This window comes from Euprymna scolopes, chromosome 6 (assembly GCF_053919585.1).
Source record: "Euprymna scolopes isolate OS-2025 chromosome 6, ASM5391958v1, whole genome shotgun sequence".
Lineage (NCBI taxonomy): Eukaryota > Metazoa > Mollusca > Cephalopoda > Sepiida > Sepiolidae > Euprymna > Euprymna scolopes.
Genome location: NC_136487.1, coordinates 174,793,417 through 174,805,351, shown reverse-complemented (window position 1 = coordinate 174,805,351; position 11,935 = coordinate 174,793,417). Strand labels below are relative to the sequence as shown.

The window sequence follows — 11,935 nt, the reverse complement described above, 5'->3', positions numbered from 1 at the left end:
ATATATATATATATATATATATATATATATATATATAGTGCATCAGATCTGTTTTTGCAGACGATGATGATTATGGCTAATCAGTTGCCCCTGCATTCGAACCGTTTCACAATGATGTCCTTTTGTTGTTTGCAATATAGTATGTTGTTTGCAATTAGTATGTTGTTTGCAATATAGTATCTGCTTCTACAGTAATTTACAATTACTTGCTGTAGGGGATGTGCGTATACAGAGCGATTAGTCTTAGCCATTGTACCTCAATCCGTATGAATTTCCTAACACAACGAAGACCAATTCTGGAGGAAACCATCAACTGACTGTTCATCTATCACCTACCTGTCGTGACTTCACGGACTCTGATTGGAGAGGGAGAGGGGCTAAGTGGATAAAAGAGGACAAAATCCGAGTCAAAATACTTATGGTCCGGATGAGGTACGAACTCATAAATTCTAAGTACAGCTTGCAAACTGATTGAGCGAACCAATTCTCTCTTTCACAAGACGAGTGTTTTTGCTAGTTTTTTTGTTTTTTAAGCTTTCTATGAATATATTTTTGTTCTCATTTTATTTCTCCCACAGATTCAGGAAGGAGAGCTCTTAAATGTTTTTCTTTCGGTGCGAAATTTTGTTTTTCATGTCATTCGTGACTAAAATCAAGGACATTGCTGGAAACATGTTATCCGGAAATCGGAGACACCTGGTCAGACAAACAGAGAAGAGGGGAACAAGGGTCAGTTATGATCAATTTCATAAAAAAAATGGGTCAGAAGAGAGCAATAGAATTAGGAGGCAGAGAGGTTGAAGGGGAGAGGGGAAAAAATGTAAAATTGCTTTCTTCAGAATATTTCTCAAATTTATGGAGAAATATTTATTAGATCGTATTTTCGAATTAATAAATAAGAAAAAAATTCTATTACGGAAGAACTAGGTAATTATTTAATCAATGTCAATTATAACTATTAAAACATTCAGAATTACCTCACTTGGAACAGGCCACATATATAACAATGTCCATGGAGCGTTAGGAAAAAGAAAAAGAAAAAAAAATCAGATCGCTTAGCAAAAACAGTCGAGGAGCTCGTATGCATTGTAAGATGCTTCCTATTTCGTCTTTTGCTTTCATAGACGCAAGAGGAGCAAACCGCTAACTCTCCCGATTGTTACAACAAGGACGTGACGGTGGTTAAGAAGTTAACGACACGGACTGGCAATTCGGGTCTTTCAAGTTCGAATCCATTTACTTTCACAGAAACACTTGGGGACGGAGGCAACTTTAACGTAGTCCTTCCCGTAAGTATCCGTCTGTCAAGTTCGAATCCAATTTTATTCACAGGAACACTTAGAGATGTTGGCAACCTTCATATGGTCCTTTAACATGTTTCTAGAAAGAATTCTAACTAGAAAGATATCGACCAAACACATACCAACAATAATCATCCGATTCATACAAAAAAAAAATGACTGATGTACAGCAACTGCTGCAACAGATGTTGAACATGTGCAGAAAGTCGTGGATAGATTTGCGATTTAGACGTAAATATATATCACTCATAATCTCGCAAAACAAATCTCTCCAGTCTTTGTTATTCAACGTTGCTTTAATTTAAGGAAATATTTGTTGATAAAATGTTATGCCCTGTTGAACTGTATCGATGTGTGTAATGTATAACAGTTATATAAATCCCTAAAAATAACGTCATGAAATACGTAGACGACGTCAAGAAATTCACTATATACCAACCTCATCATATACAGTCCCTTTATATATATATATATATATATATATATATATATATATATATATATATATACATACACCCACTACGTAACCACATTAAGGAATATGAAAAAGAACTTTAGATTTGCGATTTAAACGTAAATATGTTCGAATGGAGGATGCAACCTTTTCGTCCATAGAACAGACGTTGCGAACCTGTCTCTGCTTTATCGTTATTTTCATGGCAAGTGCTCGTTTGAACTACAATTTATGGTTGCCCTTAGCCCGACTTTCATGAAAAACACCCGTCTAACTAAACCCACTATCGATAATTTCTCCCACTCTTTATCTGTGCCTAAACCTAAACGTAGATTCCATGAACAAAGCTTCTTTCTTAGAACTGCACACCTGTGGAACTCTTCCGTTTTCCTGCTTTCCAACTGACTACAATATGGTAGTGTTCAAGTCCAACATAAACAAGTTCTTGATGAGCCGTTCCCGTTAAGTAGTCCAATTTACCAAATTTCCATTACTAACTAGTACGATATTTCTCCATGGACTACTGTACACTCATTAACCGTTATCCTTGAGTGACCTCCGAGCCTTGATAAGGTGACTCCTTTGTAAAAAAAACAACAAAAAACACATAGTAATTATTTGCAAAACAACAAATCTCTCCCCAACATGTGTTATACGAAGTATTTTAATTCAAAGTTGTGTTTTTTTCTTTTTTAGTGCCACGTTTACATCTCATCTATGTATATAAAAGGTAAAAGTGGCACGCGCGTTTTTGTATGTCCAGCAAAGACTTGCCTCGGGGAGGGGGGGCAATATATTTTTAGAATTTTTTATATACCTCCTAGATTATAATATCTAGGATTTGCGAACGCACGTCATATCTACATGTATTTACATCGACTTTTATAAAATTCATGCTATTCCGTCCTCTCGTATGTTTGTTCGGCTTTTTCATATAAAAGCGAACCTAATCGAAAGTAGGAGCCAAGCACTAAATACCGCCGTCAGCAGCCTTTTGTGCTGAGACGTCTTGAAAGCAATTAGCTTTGACCAATGTGGAGAAACCCTTCATATCAGACAATTGCTATTCATTTGAGAGTTCCCCTTTTTCGGGGGAATTTGGTTTCCCCAACATCATGGAGAAACAAATAAATGAAACGGCGGAAAGCTGAACTGGCCTTCAGCCAACGTTCGTTTTTGCACCTGCTATCGATAAATTTTAACGCTTTTCACTCCCTATGGCTTCGTAGTGTAGCGGTAAAATGTCACGTTTTCTTTCATTTTCTTTTTCACCTTCAGGTTCGTTACGGGTTCGAACCTCCCTCCCCACTTACACTTTTCTTGCTTAACACCTCCAAACACCCGGGCAATGTCCGGTACCCCCGCTAGTTCAATATATTTCTCAAACTATAATTTGATTAAATTCCAATCACAAAATTTCAAAAGATTTTAATTTAAAAAGAAAATTTTGAATTCCAAGGTTTCATTTGTACTCGAAATCACGAATATACTTCAGAAGATCAACAATGGTTACAATAATGGGAAATTCTGCTGCCAAAACGTTGTCCCATCTTTTCTAATCAAGGCACAACTTTATGAAGGCTCCGCGACAGTGACAACACATGAGACGGTCGTAAGATTTGCATCCCAACCTCGCTGGCCGTTGATAACCTTCAATATTCTAGAAAGTCCTCAAACTATTTTCTTGGAATTACAATCAAAAATCTAAAATCCATTTAAAAACAATATTACATACATAAAACACACACAAAAAAAAACAAAACATTACGACCTTAAAAACTCATTTTGGTATAAAATTTCAGATTTTTTTTTTATTGCTTGAATTTTTTGTTTTTCTATTTTTACCCCCTCAAAATGCCGCCCTCTGGCACGTGTGCCACTCGGGGCGAATCGCCCCACCTCTTTTGCTACGCCACTGCTCGGCAATTTGAGTCTTTCAATGACGTAGAAAGAAAAACACTCCATGAAAAGTTGAAGCATTGATATTTTGACCAAATCTAAAAGGTTGCAAATCGTAGACAATAATGGTCTTTACTTTGAAGAGTAATTGTTTTGGAATAAATTCTTGCAGTACAAATCAGAACCCCCACTTTTTTTTTTAAACCGAATAATATCATTTATAAAGACAATAATATCATTTATAAAGACAATAATATCATTTATGAAGACAAAAACAAAAAACGGATCAAAGTTAAATAATTTGTCTACTTTTTAATATTTTTACTCATTTCTTTTAACTTGAATGAAATAAAGTCTTGGACAAATTTCCAAACTTTATATTTACTGAACTATATCTGCTAAATGAAAAGGACATGATTTTAAGGCTAAATTTATCGAGTTCAACTTTAATATTAATGATTTTGAATACGTGTATGTGTGTGTGTGCGCGCTTTTTATATCGTTAATAGTTTGAGATATGTAATGTCCAAATGTGTTCGCGGCTTGTGGAAAACCCTGTATTTCAAACAATCCAAATAATAAATATCCTTTCTCATCTCCCAAATTTAGAAACATCAAATTGATACGGCGGAACAGAATTTATACAAAATTGGAAACGACTCGTTCTTTACGTTACATAAAAAACATAAGACATTTTGAATTTGGTTCATGGGGGGGGGGTGCAAAAATTCTTTCCGCTATTCACCAATAAGAGCCATTGGCAAGATACATTGAAGGCGAAACGTTGCAAGAATATCAACGAAGATGAGAACAGTTCAAATACATATTAATCCTCATCTCAAATATTCAGAAACAATTCTTTTAACATATACGCAGTACAATTTCAGTTTTTTTTTTTTTTTTTGCATTAAAACGTTTAAATATTAAATATCACTATTAATTACTAATCATTATTACTATATATATATGTTGTTGTTTTATTGCTGTATATATAAGCTATTATTTATAATTAACGGTTCCCATATTGTGTTACATTCTATACTAGGTCTATTTAGTAATTGAGTGTCTCAACATATGTGATGCTCCTTTGAGTCATCTTACTCTCCACCGTTCTTCTGTCTTTAATTTTTACTTCGTTCCATAATGGAAGATGGTTTCTCTTTTCCTCCAGATATGGTCAGCTATACCGGATCGGAAACGTAAAAGAATTAAGTTTTTAAAAGTTTCAAATTCTGAATGTCCTAATGTATCACGTTGAAAACAGTCACGTTGAGTCTTGCTGCTGATATCAACCCGAAATGGTTGTTGAATAATATGATCCGTCGACTTCAGATACACTTGCACCAAACTATTTAAATTAACTTGAAATATATACGCTTGCTTTTCCCATACATTATAACAGGGTGTAACATGTTTTGCAGGAATTTCGAGTAAACAAGCCGAGCATGCAGGGTCTCCTTCCACAAGTAAAAAATTTATTTTTACCATGACTAATGTTTGTTAAATTTTTTTAAAAATTCAAGGAGTTGTTACTGAGAAAAGTGCAAAAAATGAACAGATGAACTATTTGGGGGGGGGGGGAGCATTTTTACCCTATAATGCTCTCCGGGAGGGGGGGGGGAGCAACCAGAATTATCCCGGAAAATCCGTTCTGGCAAAAATTTACTTTCACCATGACTAATGTTTGTGCAAAATTTCAAAAAAAATCAACAAGTGGTTATTGAGAAAAGTGTAAACTAACGAATGGGAGTTACTTACAAAGTCCAATGCCTCCTTTGTTGAGGAACCAACAAAAGAGGATATGCAATACCATTCGAGAATTGGGAGGTGGCAGTAATGAAGTGGCTACAGATGTAAACTGACAACCTGATGTAACAAGTTCGAATCCAATCAGTTCTATAGCAACACTTCCATTTATGAATACTGACAACCTTCATGCAGTTCTGTAAACGTGTATGAATGCCAGGCATTTCAGGTGATAGATGCATGACTAAAGGAGGAGGGGGACACACAGAATTGAAAATGTCTCGTTAAAGTCCAGCCATCTAAGAGATATTTTCTTTGTTAGAAATATCTCATTGAATGCAGAGTCATGTTGTGAGAAAAAGTCCAAGGTAATCTGCAGATAAGCCTCTTTGAATGGAGACTGAGAATGGAATGTGCTCTGATGAACTTGTTGCACTTGTGCTCCCTCGATATACATATGCCCAACAAACCTGCTCAGCAACAAAATCACACCTCTTCACTGTTGAAGTTCCTAAATGCTAGAAAGCGTTCTACTCTAATAGTTTCTTTCCTCGAACAGCTAGACTTTGGAATTCCCTTCCTGCTACCTGCTTCCCTGACTGTACTGATATGCAGAAGTTTATATGTAATGTAAACCAACATCTTGTAATTCTTTCCCAGGCCTCAGATAGTAGCCCTTATGTTCAAGTGGCGACATGCCTTGTTAGGGATGAACATGAGTAAAAAAAAGATTATCTTTGGTTGATATGTTGAGTAGTCAACTTCTGATGACCATTAGCAACGGCCAGAATTAGTCAGGGGTGAAAAGATTCCAGATGGAAAGGAGGAGGCAGAGTCAACCTTTTAGAAAGGTTGAAATTGGACGCCTTGAGGAGGCAGTCGGTTTTTCTGAAGGCTCGTCTAGAAGTGTAAGCCATGTTTAGTTTCAGAACAGTTTCCGATGATTCGTTGTTCTACACACGTCCTGGGGGTGACTGGTTCACAGTAGACAGTTCTCGAGTTGGAATCCACAGAGCAAAAGATTCTTCCCGTGTTGACACGAATAAAACATATGCAAAATTGCTACAGAAAGGTTTAATATTTATGGAGCAATTCTGGTTTCTGATTGGTTGGTAGCAGAACATGAATTCGATTCATCAGTTCCCAGCAGCATCGTTTATAAATAGAATCTCCCGACTATGCAGGATCATACCCCATTATACTTCTTGTATGATGGGATGTGTCTCCTAGCGGCTTTGGCTGCAGGGGAACAGGATAGTAGTACTCATCAAGGATTCGTCACTTGACACTCAGCCCGACAGGTGAGGGGCCGGGAACCGGTCCAGCACCTGTCGGACTGAGGTACGCCGCCTGGGTACTACCTAGGAGGTCCACCCTCCCAGACCTTGCCACTGGGCTTTACGGTGGGGCAAGTTAATTGCTTGTCGCCTGAGGCGCCCCTACTGGGGAATGCTGACGGAGGGGCAGGCAATTTTAGATGAGGCAACCTTCCGGCCTTGTGCCACATTTCGATGTGGTGGACACCAAATAAATAGCTACCCCATTATACTCCAAAATATTGTAACAGCTCGTATGGACATGAAAAAAAAAAAAAACTCTAGAAATTTACAGCATGTTCATTCGGAACACTTGAAACAATACTGAAGAAAGGCCTGCTACTAAAATCTGAATAACAAAGAATTTTGGAAAAAACTGAAGATATTTGCTGCAATTGGAAACTAACCATTATTGATAGATTGAAGAAATATTGTTTGGCACACATTGGTATTAGGATTGCAAGTCAGTTAATAGGATTTAGATGAAAGTCGAGAAAGAGTCAATATCGAAATCACCATTTTTTTGTCTGTTCCTGTGGCAAACGAAGATGAAACTTAATCACAAATTAATGGAAAGAGAATAACATGGTTGATTCAGTATAAATCATTATGTACTATAGATATACACAAATCATTATGTACTATAGATATACACAAATCATTATGTACTATAAATATACACAAATCATTATGTACTATAAATATACACAAATCATTATGTACAATAGATATACACAAATCATTATGTACAATAGATATACACAAATCATTATGTACAATAGATATACACAAATCATTATGTACTATAAATATACACAAATCATTATGTACTATAAATATACACAAATCATTATGTACTATAGATATACACAAATCATTATGTACTATAGATATACACAAATCATTATGTACTATAAATATACACAAATCATTATGTACAATAAATATACACAAATCATTATGTACTATAAATATACACAAATCATTATGTACTATAAATATACACAAATCATTATGTACTATAAATATACACAAATCATTATGTACAATAGATATACACAAATCATTATGTACAATAGATATACACAAATCATTATGTACTATAGATATACACAAATCATTATGTACTATAAATATACACAAATCATTATGTACTATAAATATACACAAATCATTATGTACAATAGATATACACAAATCATTATGTACAATAGATATACACAAATCATTATGTACTATAGATATACACAAATCATTATGTACTATAAATATACACAAATCATTATGTACTATAAATATACATAAATCATTATGTACTATAAATATACATAAATCATTATGTACTATAAATATACACAAATCATTATGTACTATAAATATACACAAATCATTATGTACTATAGATATACACAAATCATTATGTACTATAAATATACACAAATCATTATGTACTATAAATATACATAAATCATTATGTACTATAAATATACACAAATCATTATGTACTATAAATATACACAAATCATTATGTACTATAAATATACACAAATCATTATGTACTATAAATATACACAAATCATTATGTACTATAGATATACACAAATCATTATGTACTATAAATATACACAAATCATTATGTACTATAAATATACACAAATCATTATGTACTATAAATATACACAAATCATTATGTACTATAGATATACACAAATCATTATGTACTATAAATATACACAAATCATTATGTACTATAAATATACACAAATCATTATGTACTATAGATATACACAAATCATTATGTACTATAAATATACACAAATCATTATGTACAATAGATATACACAAATCATTATGTACAATAGATATACACAAATCATTATGTACTATAGATATACACAAATCATTATGTACTATAAATATACACAAATCATTATGTACTATAAATATACACAAATCATTATGTACTATAAATATACACAAATCATTATGTACTATAGATATACACAAATCATTATGTACTATAAATATACACAAATCATTATGTACTATAAATATACACAAATCATTATGTACAATAGATATACACAAATCATTATGTACTATAAATATACACAAATCATTATGTACTATAAATATACATAAATCATTATGTACTATAAATATACACAAATCATTATGTACTATAAATATACACAAATCATTATGTACTATAAATATACACAAATCATTATGTACTATAAATATACACAAATCATTATGTACTATAGATATACACAAATCATTATGTACTATAAATATACACAAATCATTATGTACTATAAATATACACAAATCATTATGTACTATAAATATACACAAATCATTATGTACTATAGATATACACAAATCATTATGTACTATAAATATACACAAATCATTATGTACTATAAATATACACAAATCATTATGTACTATAGATATACACAAATCACTATGTACTATAGATATACACAAATCATTATGTACTATAAATATACACAAATCATTATGTACAATAGATATACACAAATCATTATGTACAATAGATATACACAAATCATTATGTACTATAGATATACACAAATCATTATGTACTATAAATATACACAAATCATTATGTACTATAAATATACACAAATCATTATGTACTACAAATATACATAAATCATTATGTACTATAAATATACACAAATCATTATGTACTATAAATATACACAAATCATTATGTACTATAAATATACACAAATCATTATGTACTATAAATATACACAAATCATTATGTACTATAAATATACACAAATCATTATGTACTATAGATATACATAAATCATTATGTACTATAAATATACACAAATCATTATGTACTATAAATATACACAAATCATTATGTACTATAAATATACACAAATCATTATGTACAATAGATATACACAAATCATTATGTACAATAGATATACACAAATCATTATGTACTATAGATATACACAAATCATTATGTACTATAAATATACACAAATCATTATGTACTATAAATATACACAAATCATTATGTACTATAGATATACACAAATTATTATGTACTATAAATATACACAAATCATTATGTACAATAGATATACACAAATCATTATGTACTATAAATATACACAAATCATTATGTACTATAAATATACACAAATCATTATGTACAATAGATATACACAAATCATTATGTACAATAGATATACACAAATCATTATGTACAATAGATATACACAAATCATTATGTACTATAAATATACACAACTCATTATGTACTATAAATATACACAAATCATTATGTACTATAAATATACACAAATCATTATGTACTATAGATATACACAAATTATTATGTACTATAAATATACACAAATCATTATGTACTATAAATATACACAAATCATTATGTACTATAAATATACACAAATCATTATGTACTATAGATATACACAAATCATTATGTACAATAAATATACACAAATCATTATGTACTATAAATATACATAAATCATTATGTACTATAAATATACACAAATCATTATGTACTATAAATATACACAAATCATTATGTACTATAAATATACACAAATCATTATGTACTATAAATATACATAAATCATTATGTACTATAAATATACACAAATCATTATGTACTATAGATATATACAAATCATTATGTACTATAGATATACACAAATCATTATGTACTATAAATATACATAAATCATTATGTACTATAAATATACACAAATCATTATGTACTATAAATATACACAAATCATTATGTACTATAAATATACACAAATCATTATGTACTATAAATATACACAAATCATTATGTACTATAAATATACACAAATCATTATGTACTATAAATATACACAAATCATTATGTACTATAAATATACACAAATCATTATGTACTATAAATATACATAAATCATTATGTACAATAGATATACACAAATCATTATGTACTATAGATATATACAAATCATTATGTACTATAGATATATACAAATCATTATGTACTATAAATATATACAAATCATTATGTACTATAGATATACACAAATCATTATGTACTATAAATATACACAAATCATTATGTACTATAGATATATACAAATCATTATGTACTATAAATATACACAAATCATTATGTACTATAGATATACACAAATCATTATGTACTATAGATATACACAAATCATTATGTACTATAGATATACACAAATCATTATGTACTATAAATATACACAAATCATTATGTACTATAGATATATACAAATCATTATGTACTATAAATATACACAAATCATTATGTACTATAGATATACACAAATCATTATGTACTATAAATATACACAAATCATTATGTACTATAGATATATACAAATCATTATGTACTATAAATATACACAAATCATTATGTACTATAGATATACACAAATCATTATGTACTATAGATATACACAAATCATTATGTACTATAAATATACACAAATCATTATGTACTATAGATATATACAAATCATTATGTACTATAAATATACACAAATCATTATGTACTATAAATATACACAAATCATTATGTACTATAAATATACACAAATCATTATGTACTATAGATATATACAAATCATTATGTACTATAGATATACACAAATCATTATGTACTATAAATATACACAAATCATTATGTACTATAAATATACACAAATCATTATGTACTATAAATATACACAAATCATTATGTACTATAAATATACACAAATCATTATGTACTATAGATATACACAAATCATTATGTACTATAAATATACACAAATCATTATGTACTATAGATATACACAAATCATTATGTACTATAAATATACACAAATCATTATGTACTATAAATATACACAAATCATTATGTACAATAGATATACACAAATCATTATGTACTATAAATATACACAAATCATTATGTACTATAAATATACATAAATCATTATGTACTATAAATATACACAAATCATTATGTACTATAAATATACACAAATCATTATGTACTATAAATATACACAAATCATTATGTACTATAAATATACACAAATCATTATGTACTATAGATATACACAAATCATTATGTACTATAAATATACACAAATCATTATGTACTATAAATATACACA

General features: G+C 30.1%; 1 protein-coding gene across 1 annotated transcript in view; it reads right to left on the bottom strand.

The window, feature by feature from the left end:
- LOC145278106 (uncharacterized) overlaps nt 1–11,935 on the bottom strand; it is a 145,644-nt gene that overhangs the window by 99,629 nt on the left and 34,080 nt on the right. The gene's annotated exons all lie outside the window — the stretch shown is intronic.